The 17849-nt window shown below is 28.8% G+C and overlaps 1 long non-coding RNA gene across 2 annotated transcripts; it reads left to right on the plus strand.

The window, feature by feature from the left end:
- Positions 1-15926: 15926 nt before the first annotated feature.
- LOC133803304 (uncharacterized) lies at positions 15927-17115 on the plus strand. Of its 2 annotated transcripts, none has more exons than XR_009877873.1 (2): positions 15927-16184; positions 16429-17115. It is a non-coding gene; the product is annotated as an uncharacterized LOC133803304 (long non-coding RNA). The 2 variants fall into 2 exon arrangements; XR_009877874.1 differs by lacking the exon at positions 15927-16184 and adding an exon at positions 16275-16342.
- The last annotated feature ends 734 nt before the right edge of the window (positions 17116-17849 follow it).

Here is a 17849-nt window from a genome sequence, read left to right on the forward strand (position 1 = left end):
TAATGAATAAATGTTAATTTTATAACAAAAAACAACAGACATACATAATTTGAATTAGTTAATTAATGAATATTTTAATGTAGAATGGCCGAAACAAGTAATGACACAGGTGGTGGCTCCAAGAGAGGCAGGGAAGCTTATTACGGTGCCAATATCGAGAAGGAGCTGGCCATCAAAAAAGTTAGTCATTTGAAAGTAGAGTTTGACGAAGAAACTGGAAAAGCTATTCAAAAGTACGGCAAATGGTTCAACAATTCCATGGCTCGTTATTTGCGTAGCACCGTACCCCCAACTACACTAGCTTGGGAACAAGTAAAACCAGCTGATATCGAAGTTATTCGAAAGAGACTATCTGTAAGCATTTTTTAAACCTTTAATAACTCATTATTAAATATTTTGTCTATCTTCATAATATTTTAACAAATTCCAATTTTAATTGTGATTTTAGGAAAAATTCATTTATCCAGAAGACAATCCAGTAATCAACGATGCCATGGTAAGACAAATGCAAAAACATCTGACTGATTGGCGCCACACGATGAAGAAACACTGGGTAGATGTTGGAGGAGAGGTGGACAATGAGAGAGCGAAGTCAAAACCTTTTGTATTGATTACTTCTTCTGATTGGGCAATTTTGTGTGATTTTTGGGCTTCTGATTCTCACTAGGTATGCCGTAGATTTTACATTAATTTTTAATTATAAAATTACAATTTAGATTAATGAGTTCTGTTTTCTTTTTGAAGCGTATATCGAAGAAAAATAAAGAAGCTCGAGCTAAAATGACCATACCAGGAGGACACAGTTCCAAATCTATCGTTGCCCATGTTTATGATCACGAAAATTATAATAACCTATATCCTTACATTTACGAAAATATTATAAATGTCACAATGTTTAAATAATTTGCTTTTTTAGATGGACCCATCTACTGGCCAGCTCCCGAGCATGATCGACACATTCGAGCACCTCCACAAGAAGAATGATAAGTGGATTAGTGATGCAGCGGCGACAAAACATGTAAGTTGCATAACCTTAACTAATTTATGATCATTTAACTTTAAAAAAATTTAGTAAATAATTAATAAATATTAATTATTAATTGGTTGTTGTCAATTAGTAATTATTTATTAATTATTAATTAAATTTTTAACAATGAAATCTTCATAATCTATGTGCCAATATTTTTATGATTAATGATTGTGGACTAAGATAAAAAAAATAATGTAATTAATGTTGTCCCCGTATCAGGGAGCTTGTGGACTAAAGTAAATTTGGTCATGAAAATCCATATCTGAATCAAAAACATGCAAATATAGTTTATGTATATGTTTGGAGACGTAAATTCCCCATTAATGGAATTAACTGCACTTACCGTATATATCAACAACATCTTCATGATTTTGATTCAGATATGGATTTTCATGACCAAATTTACTTTAGCCCACTTGCTCCCTGATACGGGAACAAAATTAATTACATTCTTTTTCAATCACTGGTCTGCAGTCATTAATGATAGGATGTTGGCAGATAGATAATAAAGTTATATTTTATATGTTGTTATATTAAAAATTTATAAGTTAGGTTTTCAAATAATGTTATATTGGAATTCGAAATACGTGTTTTTTATTGTGCAGAATGAGATGACCGAGCGTCGAGCATCGCAGAGTACGGCCCCTGTATCATCTGCTGCTTCTTGTGTCGGCGATAATGTCGACAGTCATTTCCCGCCTGATATGGATATTGTCACGAATGTCCTTGGACCCCGCTCGCGTTATAAGAAAGGGTTTGGGGGGTTGCCTAGGTTGAAGGCAATTGGCGCAAAGAGGGCAGCATCTTCGTCAACTTCTCAAATGTCCGGGCAATTGCCACCTGAAGTGGACACCATTTTGCAGCAAAATCAGGGCATTATGCTAGAAAATCATAACCTAAAGAAGCATACGACTAAACTTGAGAGTCGTCAACGGCGTCAAGATCTCCTGCTCAGTGCTTTGTTGAAGCAGGTTGGTGAATTGGCTCTTGGTTTTACTGTTGACTTACCAGACCAGGATTCGGACGAGGACGATGATGCTGACGGGGGCGGGAATGATGAGGCAGGCAATACTCATTTGTAGAACTTTTTTTCTATTTATTTAAAGTTTAATTTATGAGACATTTATTTTACTAAATTACTTTTATTTTTTCATGTTTGGTGGAGACAATAAATATTAATAGTTGTAATTTTTTATTTATTTATTTATAAAATTTTAATTTTATTTCTAATTAAATAATATTACTAAAAAATTAAATAATTATTAATATATTAAAATTGAAAATTATTAATTAATATTAATATATTGAAAGTAATATTAGTAATTTAATCAAAATTATTATTTTAAAAATACTTTTATCGGCGCAAAATTACGTCGGCAAAAAGTTTCAATCTTAACTTCACATATACACCTTTCCCGGCGTAAAAATGCACCACTAAAAAAGTCAACTTTTGCCGGCGCATTTTTGCGCCGCTAAAAGTGTTTTCCACAACATCGTGACAAAAATTTTTACCGCCGCAACCTTATTTTTACCGGCGTATTTTTTCGTCGCCAAAAAAGACCATTGCCGGCGCATTACATTTGCGTCGGAAAAAGTGAAATTAGCGACGGAGATATGACGCGATTTTTTGCTAAAAGTCCCCTTTTTTGTTGTGTAAACAAATGAGTAAGAATGATATAACCCGGAGGCTGGAGATTTTTACTTTCTAGCAAAATTATGAAGAAAGATTTTGATTCTTGAATCCAAATGCTCAAAGAAAGAATGCATATGAGAGAATTTCACTTTTAGAGAATAAGAGAAATAAAATAGTGTATTATGAAAATTGTAATAGGAATATATATACCAAACCAACTATATAATTTGAATCATTAACCTATAACTAATGACAATTTCTATTAACAAGACAAAAATAAGGTTAGAATATATATATTGTTATTACATTGGAAATGAAAAATAAAATAAATTAAAGTCAAAAGAAATTAATTAGAACCTATTTTTTCTCACTAAACCATATAACTCATGAGCCATGACCATAAATATCTCAAAATTTGAAATATCTCTTCTATATATAATATATATCTCTTCTATATAATAAGTGTGTAGATAACGGAAATTCTTTGTTTTAACAGTTTTTTATTTTTTTTCATTAACTTTAGCGGAATATTCTTATATTTAACAGAATATTCTTATATTTAACGGTAGTTTGTAAACACTTAAACTTAAATAAAGTAAAATAAAAAATTAAAATATGATATTTTTGAGATATTTTACAATGATAATTATTTAAAAATAATAAATAATTAAACAAATTAAAATATACTATTTTTGAGATATTTTACAATGATAATTATTTAAAAATAATAAATAATTAAACAAATTAAAATATGAAAATTTTCAAATATTTTACAATAATAATATTTTTAAATAATAAATAATTAAACAAATTAAAATATGATATTTTTGAGATATTTTACAATGATAATTATTTAAAAATAATACAATCATATGTTTTATAACTTAAATAAAATTTAATTAAACTTAAACTCACTTATTAGAATAATATCATATTAAACATATAATATAATCTACTGTCAATTAGTAACAAACTTCGTTTCTTCAAAAAACTAGCAATAAATTTAAATTTAAAATTCACGTATAATATTTAATATTACATTAAACATATAATATATAATCTCTTGTTATTACTCCCAAATTCAAAAACTAGAACAAATATAAACTTAAACAAAAATAAATAAATTATTTAATTAAAATAGGATATTTATTTAAAATTTATATGACATTAATATAAATTTAATAAAAATAATTAATAAATTCTATAAATAAAACTAAGCAAACGTGCATATTGCACGTTGCTTATATCTAGTATATATAATAAGTGTGAAAATAACAAAAATTCTTGGTTTTAACGATTTTTTATTTTTTTAATGTTAACTTTAACGGAATATTCTTATAATTAACAGAATATTCTTATATTTAACGGTAGTTTGTAAACACTAACTTAAATAAAATAAAATAAATAATTAAAAAAATTAAAATATGATATTTTTGAGATATTTTACAATGATAATTATTTAAAAATAATAAATAATAAATAATTAAACAATTAAAATAGGATATTTATCAGATATTTTACAATGATAATTATTTAAAAATAATAAATAATTAAAAATATTAAAATAAAATATTTTTGAGATATTTTACAATGATAATTATTTAAAAATAATAAAATCATACATTTTATAATTTAAATAAAATTTATTTAAATTTAAACTCACTTATTAGAATAATATCATATTAAACATATAATATAATCTATTGTCAATTAGCAACAAATTATTTTAAAAAAAAAACTAACAAGAAACTTAAATTTAAAATCCAAGTATAATATTTAATATTATATTAAACATATAATATATAATCTCTTGTTGTCACTCTTAAATTAAAAAACTAGAACAAACATAAACTTAAACGAAAATAAATAAATTATTTAATTAAAATATAATATTTATTTAAAATTTATATGACATTAATATAAATTTAATAAAAATAATTAATAGATAAATTAAACAAACATGCATTTGTATCTAGTATTTAATATATATATATGATGGTATAAAAAAAATGGGCCTCCTATATTTTAGACCATAGGCAGCTGCCTCACTGGCCTTAAAGTGAGGCCAGTTTTGTTCTTCATTATATTATTTTTAATAATTTTAAAGCATATTCCGACCCCTTAGAGAAGACGAACAGATTGAAGGGCGAAACCAATTCTCAATAGTCAAAGGTAAAAACTTAATAGAAATAACATACTAACTACCATAACTAATTAGGTTTATTAACACTAATAAGAGGGATAAGATCGTCTGAGGCAAAGTAGAACATAGATTTGCCGATCAAGAGAGTAGTTAATCATTAATGGCAAATTTGTGTCGCTTTGTGATGTAGTTTTTGGCTATGGGTGAGAAGAGATTGATCGGTGGTGAGGCATCGGAACTATAGTGTTTTTCAAAGTACGACTGATAATTTAAATAAAATGTTCTTCCCATTTTTATAGGGTGTATTTTACTAGTTAATTTACATAAATGCCCTCATGAATAAATACAAACAGAGATAAGCATTATAGGTGGGTAATGTTTATAATTGTACTGCTACCTTCTTCTCGCCAAAGCATGGCCTCCATCCAGTTCGCGGGAGCACGTTCACCGCTCCTCGCCCACAATTCTACAAAACATTCTCCTTTTTGGGACAAGTGGCAGACAAAGACTTCCCCTGTAACAAATACTACTCTAGCTCTTTAATTATATATTTTCATTTCTTTGATAATTAATTTTTGTATTTCTTTATTAATATATATATTTTTTAAAAAGTCAAGTATTAACTCAAACAAAAGGGCAATTTTTTTCTTTTCATAGCAGTAACTCATTACTAGTTTGCCAAATTCTAAAAAACACAACATAATGAGTAATTGATTACCACTTCTTGCTTTTCAATTTTGAGTGGTAATGGGTCACTTGTCTAATAAATTTTATAAAGCAATACACAATGACTAGTTACTAGTTGCTTCACAGTTTTGGAGTGGTAACCAATTTACTAGTCTATCAGATTATGAGAAATATGACATAAAAATTAGTTACCATTTCTTCTAGTTTAAAAGTGCTAATCGATTACCCATGAATTAAACACATACGATAGATAAACAATTATCATTTTTCTTAGTTTCAAATTGTATGATAATCAGTTGCTCATGTTTGTTGTAATATGGATAATAAGTTACCTAGAAATTGAACACATATAAGAAAACCCAAAAAATTATATACATTAAAAATGTGATGGTACTCGTTACTTAACCTAGATTTAAGGAATTAAAAAATCATATCTAAAACGTAATGGTAACTTTGATGGTAACCATTACTTAACCCAAATCTTAAAAAAAAAATCTGAAAGGAAGTATATATCAGAATGTAATGGTTACTTTTATGGTAGCTAGTTACTTAACACAGATTTAAAAGAAAAGAAAAATCAAATATGAAAGGTGATGTGTGTCATATGGCCTACCAGATCTAATTATATTTATACCTTATTACTCACTAAATTATTAGTAAAATAGTTGTAAGGGTCAAACCCACGAGGACTATTATTCTATTTATTATTCAAATTAGAAACAATAATGAAAAATGCAGGATTTTTTCAAGATTTAATAAAGTAAATAACAAAGAACAATTGGTTATACGATTTTAAGGAACAGTAAAGAATTATTCTCCTCCTTCAACAATCAATCAATGAACAATGACAAATATTATTCTCTATTCTCAATTAAACTATTAACTCCGCAGATACCACTTAATTAATCAATTATCTCAATTTCCCTATTATAGTTAATTAAAGCTAAGTGTTCATTAATTATTCATTTTTAACAATCAATAAACTCATTAAGAATGAAATCTATTTAACTAAGGAAAAACATTATATTCAGTGGAAACAAGTTAATCTAGGCAACAAATTCATTAAGCCTGCAATTTATTTAACCTAGGTTCTATTCTTCATCACAATTAAAATACTCGTCACAATACTTAATTGAAATTTATCACTCTACTTAGATTCCTAGACTATTAGGTGAATAACAATCCTAAGATGATAATAGAACAATGCAATACCTTAATTAGCGGCCGTCTAAACAAGATATCACAAGATTCATAACATTCAGTTAGAAGAATACAAGCAATTTAATACAAGGGGATAGAATGAATAAAATTCATCAATGCATTCAAGATTTAATATCTAGGGTTTTGAAATAACCCTTAACCCAAAATAAAACTACTCCATAATCATAAACATGATCACAAACATAAAAATGAAATGAAAATAAAGAAGTTTGAGAGGGGAAGAAAAACTAGATTGAAAGTGGAAAGTCACGATGTCTTTTCTTTTCCTCTGTCGCTATAGTATCTGAAATTCGTAATCTAAAGTTATTCTAAAAGTTAATCCTAAACCCTTTTTATAGCCCCTTGAAAATACATTTGAAATTTAAACCTGAAAATTAGTCGCAGGCCGCGACCATTAATATTGCTTGTCGTGGCTTAGAAATTATTTTTTTTTTAAAAAAATCATGCAGTGGCCACGACCTAGGATATTGTTGGTTGTGGCCTGGCACATTACTGGCCGCGACCGTTGGGATCTGTTTGTGAGGTCGCGGCCTGGGATGTGGTTGGCTATGGCCATAACACTTTTTCCACTTCTTCGTTTTTCTCCAGCTGCAACCACTGACAGTATGTTAACCATAACTTTCTCGATGCAGCTTGGAATTGGACGATTAAAAAAGTTATGGGAAGCTAAGAAAAATATTTAAAACTTGTATTTCTAGAAATATTTCCAAACGATTATTAAAAAATTGTCAAAATCAAGTGTGAAGTTTCAGAATTATAGTGCCGAGCTTAGCCATTATGTGTAAAACATCCCAAATTTATTATTTTTCATCCAAATATATTAGAAATTCTAAAAACACAAAATAAACTAATTAAACATATATAAATAAATAATTAAGTGCATAATTTTAGAAGAATAATGAATTAAAAATATACAAATTTAATACTTATCAAAATGTATTAGGAAAATCTAAAAATTATTGAAGAAGAAGAACATCACATAAAACATCTAGAGAAAATGAAATAGAAAAAAGTTATTTAATGTACAATAAATTAAAAAAGAATTTGAAATATAAGAAACTAAAAAATATATAATAATAGGGAATTACACAATTAACCTTAATAATTGGGATAAAATGACAAAATTTCTCTAAAAATTAATACAAAACTAAAAATATTAAACTTAATTAAAATTTAATATGTTATTTAAAAATCATACAAAAATATAATAAATTCAATCCCAAATAATTAACGTAAAATGAGAAAACCATATACTTGGAAAAAAAAAATATATAATCTCATATTTATGGAAAAAAAAGAATATTTAAAAAAAAAAAAGTCATAATGGGACAACATTATTTACAAAAATAACATCACCACTTTCATTTACAAATATACCAAACATTTGTACTACATTTTCAAGTTTTACACACAAATACCAAACTTTTCTCCCCACTCTCGCTTTCTTTCTCTATTGAACTGTCAGTTGCCTAGCGCTGACCACCAAGCATCCTACGGCCACACGTGCCAGCCAAATGAGAAGTGCTTCCGCTGAGGACCTTGCTATCATTAACGACTCTATTCAAGATAATAATATGATTATTCACGTTCTTAATGACTTATCCCTTGAGTTCAAAGAAATTTTTGTTGTAATTCATGTCTATGATACCTTTGTAACATTTGAGGAATTATATGAAAAACTTATTTAACATGAATCTTTTTTTCAAAAAAGAAGAGATTCGTTATGACTCATCTATCACTGCAATTACAACAAGAAATATGGTAACAAATGAGCTTTAACGCTAAACCTAATCAACCACATCCTAATTAATATGGTTACTAAAAGCATTTTATGAGTCCTATTAGAAGAATTCAAATTCCCTCAAAGTTATTTTTTGCAAGTTTTGTAACGAGCTAAGTCTGTTTGACCAATTGTTATCACATTATTAGTCAATACTAATAAGGCTAAGAACCAGGATAGGGATGAGATCATAAATTGCTCTCCACATTTGTCCCAGTCTCCCAAATTGATTCTCATTCCTTCTTGATTTTTCGTCCCTATTCACTTCTTTACTTAAATAGAAACAAAGATGAAGGTGGGATATTTAGGCATCTCCAACCATATTTTCACTTTAAATCAACTTTATTTTTAATTTTTTACTTTTTTCATTTTAAATTATTATTTTATCTCCGATTACAACTTTAAATTTTATTTCAATTAATTTTATTTTTTTTAATCATCAATAAATAATTTAATTAATTAATAAATATTAATTTTATACATTAATATATATAATTAAGTAATAATAATTTTATATCAAGTAAAAAAATATTAATGGAAATTGTTACATTATAAAAATTAAACATCACATTTTTTTAATATTTCATTTTATATTTTAGAAAATTGAGACGTAATGAAGTCATGTTTTACCAATGTATAACATGCTGAAGAATGAAATTTTATTAAGCAAAAATTGCCTGTGGGCTAAATTTTTAATTTAATAAAATTGGATGTAAAGGATGATAGATTATTCAAACGAATTATTTGGGATAAAGTAAGGTTTGATACTTCTATCTTTATTTAAACTTTATGATAAAACTTATTAAATTAATTTCATAACTCCTGTGAGTAAATTAAGAAAATTAATTTAATATATTATCCTAATTAATTATATAAATATAATAAAATCCTTGTGGAGTAAAATTGTTATATTTATATAATCAATCACAATTTCGTCCATTATGTGATCCTTTCAAATTAATATATAATTTTATATAATTAAAGATGTTGTGGCTACTCCCTAATTATGTAAAATTATATGGTCCACAAGACATTATGTTTTAGGCTCTAGGAAGACCTAAGAACAATTTCGTTATAACATAATAGGCAATCACAGAGAGTAGTGCTCCTAGTGTGGTCGTCCGAAGATCATTACAAACCGTTCTAGATTTAAGCATTTGTCTCAGTTTCATGCGTTCTTATATCAACCACAAAATTGTTTATGAATTATTCATAATTTTATTCATCCTAAATGTTTTATGAATATTTTATGAATAAATTATGAAGATTAATGTGCTAAATATTATTCAACCTATCTTAATGTTTGAATATAATCTAAATATATCTAGCACAATAATGGAATACATATAATGTATTTAAAATTATAAAGGCATACATACAAAATTAAAGATAATTATACTAAAAATAAATTTTGCATGAATAAGAACAAAATAATCACACAAATTAGTATAATTAATTATATGTACGAAAATACAATAATTCCATATATATACTTAATGACAGAAAAAATCATGCTTAATAAGACAATAACATCATTTACTGATTTCGTGAATTAATAAAATAATTGCACAAACTTAATTGTAAAAATTAATTACATTCTTAAAATAGCACAATTATTTAATATTGCATGAATAAAAGAAATATATCATGCAATAAATACACCAAAATCAAGTAATTGCACATTTTAATTAATTTCCAAATATATAATTTACCAAAATTATATGTTTTAATTAAATTGGCAAAAGAATTAAAAAATAAAATTTATTGTCCAAATAAGCATTAAAATGAAGAAAATAACAAAATTCCAAAATAAATCAAAAAATTAATTTTCGTAATTTTCTTCAATTTTTTTATTTTTTTTTATTTTTTAAAATCTGCCATGGGTAAAATGACACGTTTCCCCTTAGAATCGTCAAATAACCCGTCAAACAACGGGTAGTTTGTTGTGCTGTTGGCCATAACCTGATTCTTCAAAATTCAGCAACACAATGAGTTGGAAAACTCATTTTTAATGCATAAAGTAATTTAAAAATATGAACTTAAGGATTTCTCATGATGTGGAGATTGAAAAACCGGTGTTGACCCAAAAAACAAAATATTAAGGCATTAAAAAAAAAAAAAAATTGGGTATGTACACAAATGAATATATCTGTGTATAATTTGTTTATATTGCCAGAATATGTTAAATATAACATATATGTAAACACAAAATAATACAAACACAATAAAATTACCAAAAGAAATTTTGTTAAATGTAAGCCAACCAAAACCGAAGATATATGTATATATATGCATATGAATATGAATATGAAGGCCTATATAAATCAAATAAATATATATGCAGATAAAATTAGCAAGGCAGAGATGTAGACTGGCGACTGATACCAAATGTTAGAATTAATATGAAAGTGGGCATATGAACAATCCTATATACATGTAGGCGGAATTAATATATAGAATGAACATATACAAAAATAATCGAATATTGTACACCTCCAGCCATTGCTATTGATAACATCGATCTAGCTTTAGATCTACAAAAGAAAAGGAACAGAAGCTAGAACGAGTACACGGGCTTCCAAGCTCTCACTAACTCTTTTAGATGGAGTTACTGAAAGTCAGAATGAGCAGCGAGCTTGGGGACCGGTACTCTATATTTATAGAGTGAGACCTACCATCAGAGTCTCTGCCACAGATTGAGATATTTCCTCAATCAGTTTGGATATGAAAAATCGGGTAACAACAAAATCAGGTAACAAACAATGTTGACCATTAATTATAATATTTTGTCAATAAATTAAATATTGACTTTAATATATTAAATCAATTAGTTGATTTTATATACCAAATAAATAATATTCTAGCATTCTCCCACTTTGTCAGCATTTAAATTAATGTATTACTTAAGCCCGACGATCATCCCTGTTAGATAATAAACACATGAATCATGGCGATAGGTCCTCTTTTTATGACGAGTATTATCTTCCATGTATTACAATATATTTATTACATAACAATGTAATTTATGTGGCTATATACTTAAATGAATAAACCTTATGTTTATTCAGGTCCTGTGAAGATAAAATTTTCTCAAATAAAATTAAGATGCGCATAAATATGAGAAAACATCAAAATAAGAGTTTCATTGATAATAACTTCAGTTTGTACAATAAATTTACATAAGGGAACCAAGTCCCATGTTCACTACATGATCCTTGAATTTATGAGGTGGCAAGCCTTTCGTCATAGGATCAGCAATCATCAATTCAGCGCTAATGTGTTGAATGACCACTTTATTTTCTTTAACACGTTCTCTCACAGCTAAGTACTTGATGTCGATGTGCTTCCTTCGACTACCACTCTTGTTGTTCTTAGCCATGAATACAGCAGCTGAATTGTCGCGGAACATTCTCAATGGCCTAGATATAGAATCTACAACTCTAAGGCCTGAAATGAAACTCTTTAGCCATACACCATGAGATGTAGCCTCAAAACACGAAACGAACTCGGCTTCCATAGTAGAAGTAGCAGTTAAGGTCTGTTTGTTACTCCTCCATGATGTAGCTCCACCGGCAAACATAAACACGTAACCAGAAGTTGATTTACGTGAATCAGTACAACCAGCAAAGTCTGAATCTGAGTAGCCAACTACTTCTAGGTTGTCGGTTCGTCTGAACATGAGTTTGTAATCTTTAGTACCCTGAAGATACCTCATAACTTTCTTTGCAGCTTTCCAGTGGTCTAATCCCAGGTTACTCTGAAATCTTCCTAGCATTCTGACAGCAAAGGCAATGTCGGGTCGTGTGCACACCTGAGCATACATCAAGCTTCCAACAGCAGAAGCATATGGGATGTTCTTCATTTCTTCCTTTTCAAAATCATTCTTTGGGCACTGGCTCAAATTTAGTTTATCACCCTTAACGATAGGAGCAACACTTGGTGAACAATCTTTCATCCGAAATCTCTCTAAAACTTTGTTAATGTAGGTTTCTTGAGATAGACCTAAGGTACCTTTGAATCTATCTCGATGGATCTTAATGCCAATGACATAAGACGCATCACCCATATCCTTCATCTCAAAGTTCTTTGAGAGAAATTGCTTCACCTCATGTAGCATGCCCTTATCATTGGTTGCAAGAAGAATATCGTCCACATATAAAACAAGAAAACAAATCTTACTCCCACTGACCTTCTGGTATATACATTGATCCATGACATTCTCTTCAAATCCAAAAGAAGAGATGACATCATGGAATTTTAAATACCATTGGCGGGACGCTTGTTTTAAACCATAGATGGAATTCTTACGCTTGCACACCAAATGCTCACCATCACTAGAGGAGAATCCTTCTGGTTGTTTCATGTATACCTCCTCCTCTAGGTCACCATTTAGGAAGGCAGTTTTCACATCCATCTGGTGTAGCTCTAAATCGAAATGAGCAACTAATGCCAGGATAACTCTGAGGGAATCTTTCTTAGATACCGGAGAAAAGGTCTCCGTGTAGTCAATTCCTTCTTTTTGAGTGAATCCCTTAGCAACGAGTCTCGCTTTGTGTCTCTCAATGTTGCCTAATGAGTCTTTCTTTGTTTTGAAGACCCATTTACACCCAATAATAAGTTATTAGTTTTTATTTTTTTATTTATTTATCCCATGTTATGTACAATTTTATTTATTTAATTTATTAGTTTATTATAAATCTAAAAAATAAAATATTAAACAGAAATATAATTATAAAAATAAATAATTAAAACATATAATATCATATAAAAGGATTTAAATGTATTTAAACAAAATTATTAAGAGTATTTTAGGTATTATTTTGTTAGCTTTATTTGAATAGTGTTGCCTTTAATAATAAAAATGCACAGTACATATCTTTAAAATAAAGATAAAAATAAAGTTAGGTTGGAGATGGTTATTTTATGATTTTCATCTTTAAAATAAATGAATTAGGTATTCAAAGTCAAGGTTGGAGATGCCTTAGATCACTCATATCGATGATTTAAAATAGCTAAAGATTTAAAATATGGAGAAAAACTCTTATATAAGACCTTCATTGGATGAGATAAAATAGCTCAAGATTTTCAATTATGAATAGTGCATCTGTACATTTAGAGAAGCATTGTAGCTTCTTCAAATAGTTTTTTTAATAATTTTTTCCTCATTTTTTTTATTAAAATTACAAACTTTATAAAAGTGAAATATTTACATGTATTCAGTATAACCAGCATGTATAAATTTGTAAACAACAAACCATGGCACACCACACAATTTGAGAAATACAAGTCAACTCACATTGCAAAGATTTCAAAATTACATGGTACGGTATGAATTGGTGTAGTACATGTGGTTTGATGTATTTTTTGAACACCCCAGCACTCCATAGCAATAATCTTAAAAACAAGTATCCAAGTCCCATCAAAATATAAATAAATTAAGAAAAACGTGTCCCTATATATGCTTGGCCCAACTTTGTATAGTTTACAACTTAAATAAGGAGATAGATAAACCTACTGTCGAGCATCGGTCAGTCTTGACGGTTTTTTCATATTTTTAAATCCAGAATTTGGTTTTTGGTCCAGATTGATGCGATCCAAAAACTGACCGACCAAACCTATTACGGAAAAAAAAAACCGACCGTGTGTGGACTGCGGTTTGATCGATTAAACTGACCAAACCGATATTAATTTTTTTAATTATTTTTTTCCTAATTTTTGAAAAAGTTTTAGTTAAAAAAAACTATAAAAATTGGATTGTTGGAATATATTTTTGTGCTTTTTTGAAATATAAATACATAGAATATAATTACATTCACAAATTTGAAAGTTTGAAACATAATTAAAAGTCCATAAGCATAAAGTGGCAGTTTCGGTTGTAAAGTCCATACATAGAATATAATTATCAATTCGGCCGGTTTCGGTTCAGTTCGGTCGATGCACCTGGATTTTTCAAATCGACCGAACAGTGGTAGTTTACGCCGTTAACGGTTTTTTCGGTGTTCGGAAGGTCGGTGTGCTCGATTTTTTCGATTTTTGGATTTTATGCTCAGCCCTAGATACTCCTATAAATAATAGGAGTAGAGCCGAAAAACACTCTATTCACATGCTAAGCTTCCGCGTGGTTATTTTTGCTAGAAGTGCTCATGATTCAAACCAATCAAATTACAAAAAAATTAGATATTCAATTATAATTGTGTTGAATTGGATTCGTAAAGTTTGATATTAATTGAATTGAATCTGATGGCGGAAGAGACTATGAAAATTCAATTAGGAACTAATCCAATCTAATAACAATTAAGACAAAATATATATTTATATATATCATATTAATTATAAATATATTTAATTTTCTTATCTTTTTTCATAGCTTTTAGCATTTTGGAGATGTTATTGTTGTTGTTTTCATGTTATGTTATTATAGAAGTTTAGTTATTAGTTTTGAGACATAAGTAATAAAAATTTAATAGACTTAATGTTGTAAACTTAATATTTGAAGAACTTAGTTTGGTAATTATAAGGCGTAAAGTATTATTTCTATATAGTGTCTAGTTTTTTTTTTTTTTTTGTGTTTTTTCTACTTGTTAATTTTTTTAATATTAAAATTTAGATTTAAAGATAAAATAACCGATCCAATCTAATTACAATTGGATTTGATTGGATTTTTAGACCAAAACGGATTGGATTGAATGATAATTTCTAATATCCAACCTTTAATTGGATTGGATCGATTTGAAGTAAAAATATTGGATCGAATGAGATAAGCACTCATAATTTTTGCACACTATAATGTGTCATCATTATCAACAATATAATAATTTTAAGTGAGACATTCACATTTTAATTTTTGTGGTTGACACTTGATAATAATGACACATCACAATGTGCAAAAATAATACATATTTTAAGATTGTGTATCATTATTTAAATAAAAAACTCATCAAAATTTAACAAAGTAAAATTTTATATATAAAATACCTTATTCTTTAATAAGTCAAATTTGAAACGAAATTAATAAAGAATTTTTTTAATATATAATTAAATTTAGCTACTAGTGAGATTCAACCATTTTAAATAGTGTGGTTTACATTAAATATATATTTATATTTTTAGTATTACCCAATTTCCTAATGCCTTTTGGAAAAATGTGGCCAAAATGTTTTTTTTTTTTTTTGCTGGAGTGGCTAAAATGTTTGATTTTGAATGATGGGGTTGGAAATTGGATGGACCACAAATTGGAAATAATGAAAAATACAAGGGTCGAACAGTGACTAAAGATACTATTCAAACTCATCCAGATCTAACTGCCACATCATCATCTTTAATTCTAGTGGACAACTGAATATTCATTATTCTACTGTGGGTCCTACTTTGCAAAATAATGTATATGACTTGGCGTCCTTTCATTATCACAAAGAGTTACTAGGTTTTTTTTTTTTTTTTTTAAGTTAGATTTTATCAAGAGATTTGTCCTTTCCTATGCAATTGTGTTCATATATTATAATTCGGCCTATAATATAAAATCCATTCTCTAACTTGTAATTTAAAAATATTAAATCTACTTAAATATATTGTTTCCCTTTAAGATAAAAGATTCCCGTTTCTTTTAAGGAATTTATTTGAGAGTAGGGTTGGATTTGAAAGACCACACACCTTGGGTCTATGGTAGTCTTCATGGATTGGTAACCATAAGGTCAAGAGTTCACCTTGAACCCTCCATTTGTTATAATGATTTATTTATATACATATATATATATATTGTATATAATATTATATATTGTCTCTTTTATGATGGTGTGCGTTGTCCCCCTTTGTGTGGTGTCTAAGTGCATACGTAGATTATTTTCTTTGGTAAAGTCTAAGTGCATACATATATTATTTTCTGTATTTCCGTGTCCTACAATCATAAATCTTAACATACTTTTTTCTTTATATAGGGTCTGCTCGTAGTCCTCCGGTTCTCAAAGCAAGATAATGGCATCGCTGCTGCGAGTGAAAAGAGCATGACAGAGGCTAAAGACGCCCAGGTGAAGGCCGAGCTGGAGGTTGACTCATTGAAAAAGGCCTTGAAGGATGCCAAGGGCGAAATCGCCTTGTTGACTTAGAAGGTAGACCAATTCGAAGAGGAAAAGAAGACATCTTTCGACCTCATGAAACAAGAGAGGGTTCAGTTTCAGGAAGAGCTTAAGGCCGTCGAATACTCTGAGCTAGCTTGCTACCAGATTTAGACCTTCAACCTCGACACAGACTTCTCTTTCTTAGGCGAAGCTTGGGATGCCTTTATTGAGAAGTTCAAGTTTCAACTCGTTGTGGAAGAGGTCGCCCAGACTACACCTGTCGAGGGGAACCCTGATGATGAGTTCGGGGATGAGGTCACGACGGAGGCTGGAGGCACATCCAAGGGTTGAGGACTTCTTTAACCTGTATGTTTATTCTTCTTTATTTTAAGGTCCTTGGGCCATTTTGTAATTAAGGGGTTTGGGGCTGAGATAATATTATACTCGAGTGTTCTTGAGTATTCATTTTTTGGAAGGATATGATGCCTTCCAAGCTAAGACAGTTATATGCTCTATTTTGTTAAGCATTTACTTATCTTTTCCCTTATATCACTGCTTTTGACAATAGTTTACTCTAATTTTTCTAAGTGTTAAAATTTTTCGAGCTCCTATCATTTGTGGCACCTGTTATACTTGTTTAATTCACACAAGTATTGTCGAGTTTTTATATACGTTCTACACTTGTTATTCATGTAGTTTTGTGCTTATGATAGTGCTTGAATTCATATGCTCGTTAGAACAACCATACTTAACTTGAACTATGACTACTTAAGTTTGCATTTGAACAAAAAAATTTAGTACACACAAAATTAGTTTGGTTTACACACATTCATTATGAGTTAGAAAACTTTTTATAAGTCTTATACTCGGTTAAACTTTTTATAAGCCTTATACTTGGTTAACACCTAAACTTTTTCAAGCTAGTACTCTTAAAGTTCTTTGAACTCGATTTTGTGTTTTTCGAGCTTGCAAATTTTTATTGATTATTTGTTCTATTTTTTCAAGCCCATAGTATGGTTATATACGAGTACCATATATGCCCCCCCCCCCCCCCCCCCCCCCCCCCCCCCTCCCCTTAAATTCCTAAGATTGTGATCTTAAGTTATTTTGTAATGAGGCGCGAGCAAAAAATTATAAAAAGAATGGTGCAAGTGACAATTTTATTAATGATAATCAAATATTACATCACTAAAAATAAACATCACTCCCTAAACTATTGATAGTAGGGTAGTAGATGTTCACTATTCCATGCTCGTGGGATTAATTATCCATTTAGTCGTGCCAGTTTGTGTACTCCTTGT

This window comes from Humulus lupulus, chromosome X (assembly GCF_963169125.1).
Source record: "Humulus lupulus chromosome X, drHumLupu1.1, whole genome shotgun sequence".
NCBI classification, from domain to species: domain Eukaryota; kingdom Viridiplantae; phylum Streptophyta; class Magnoliopsida; order Rosales; family Cannabaceae; genus Humulus; species Humulus lupulus.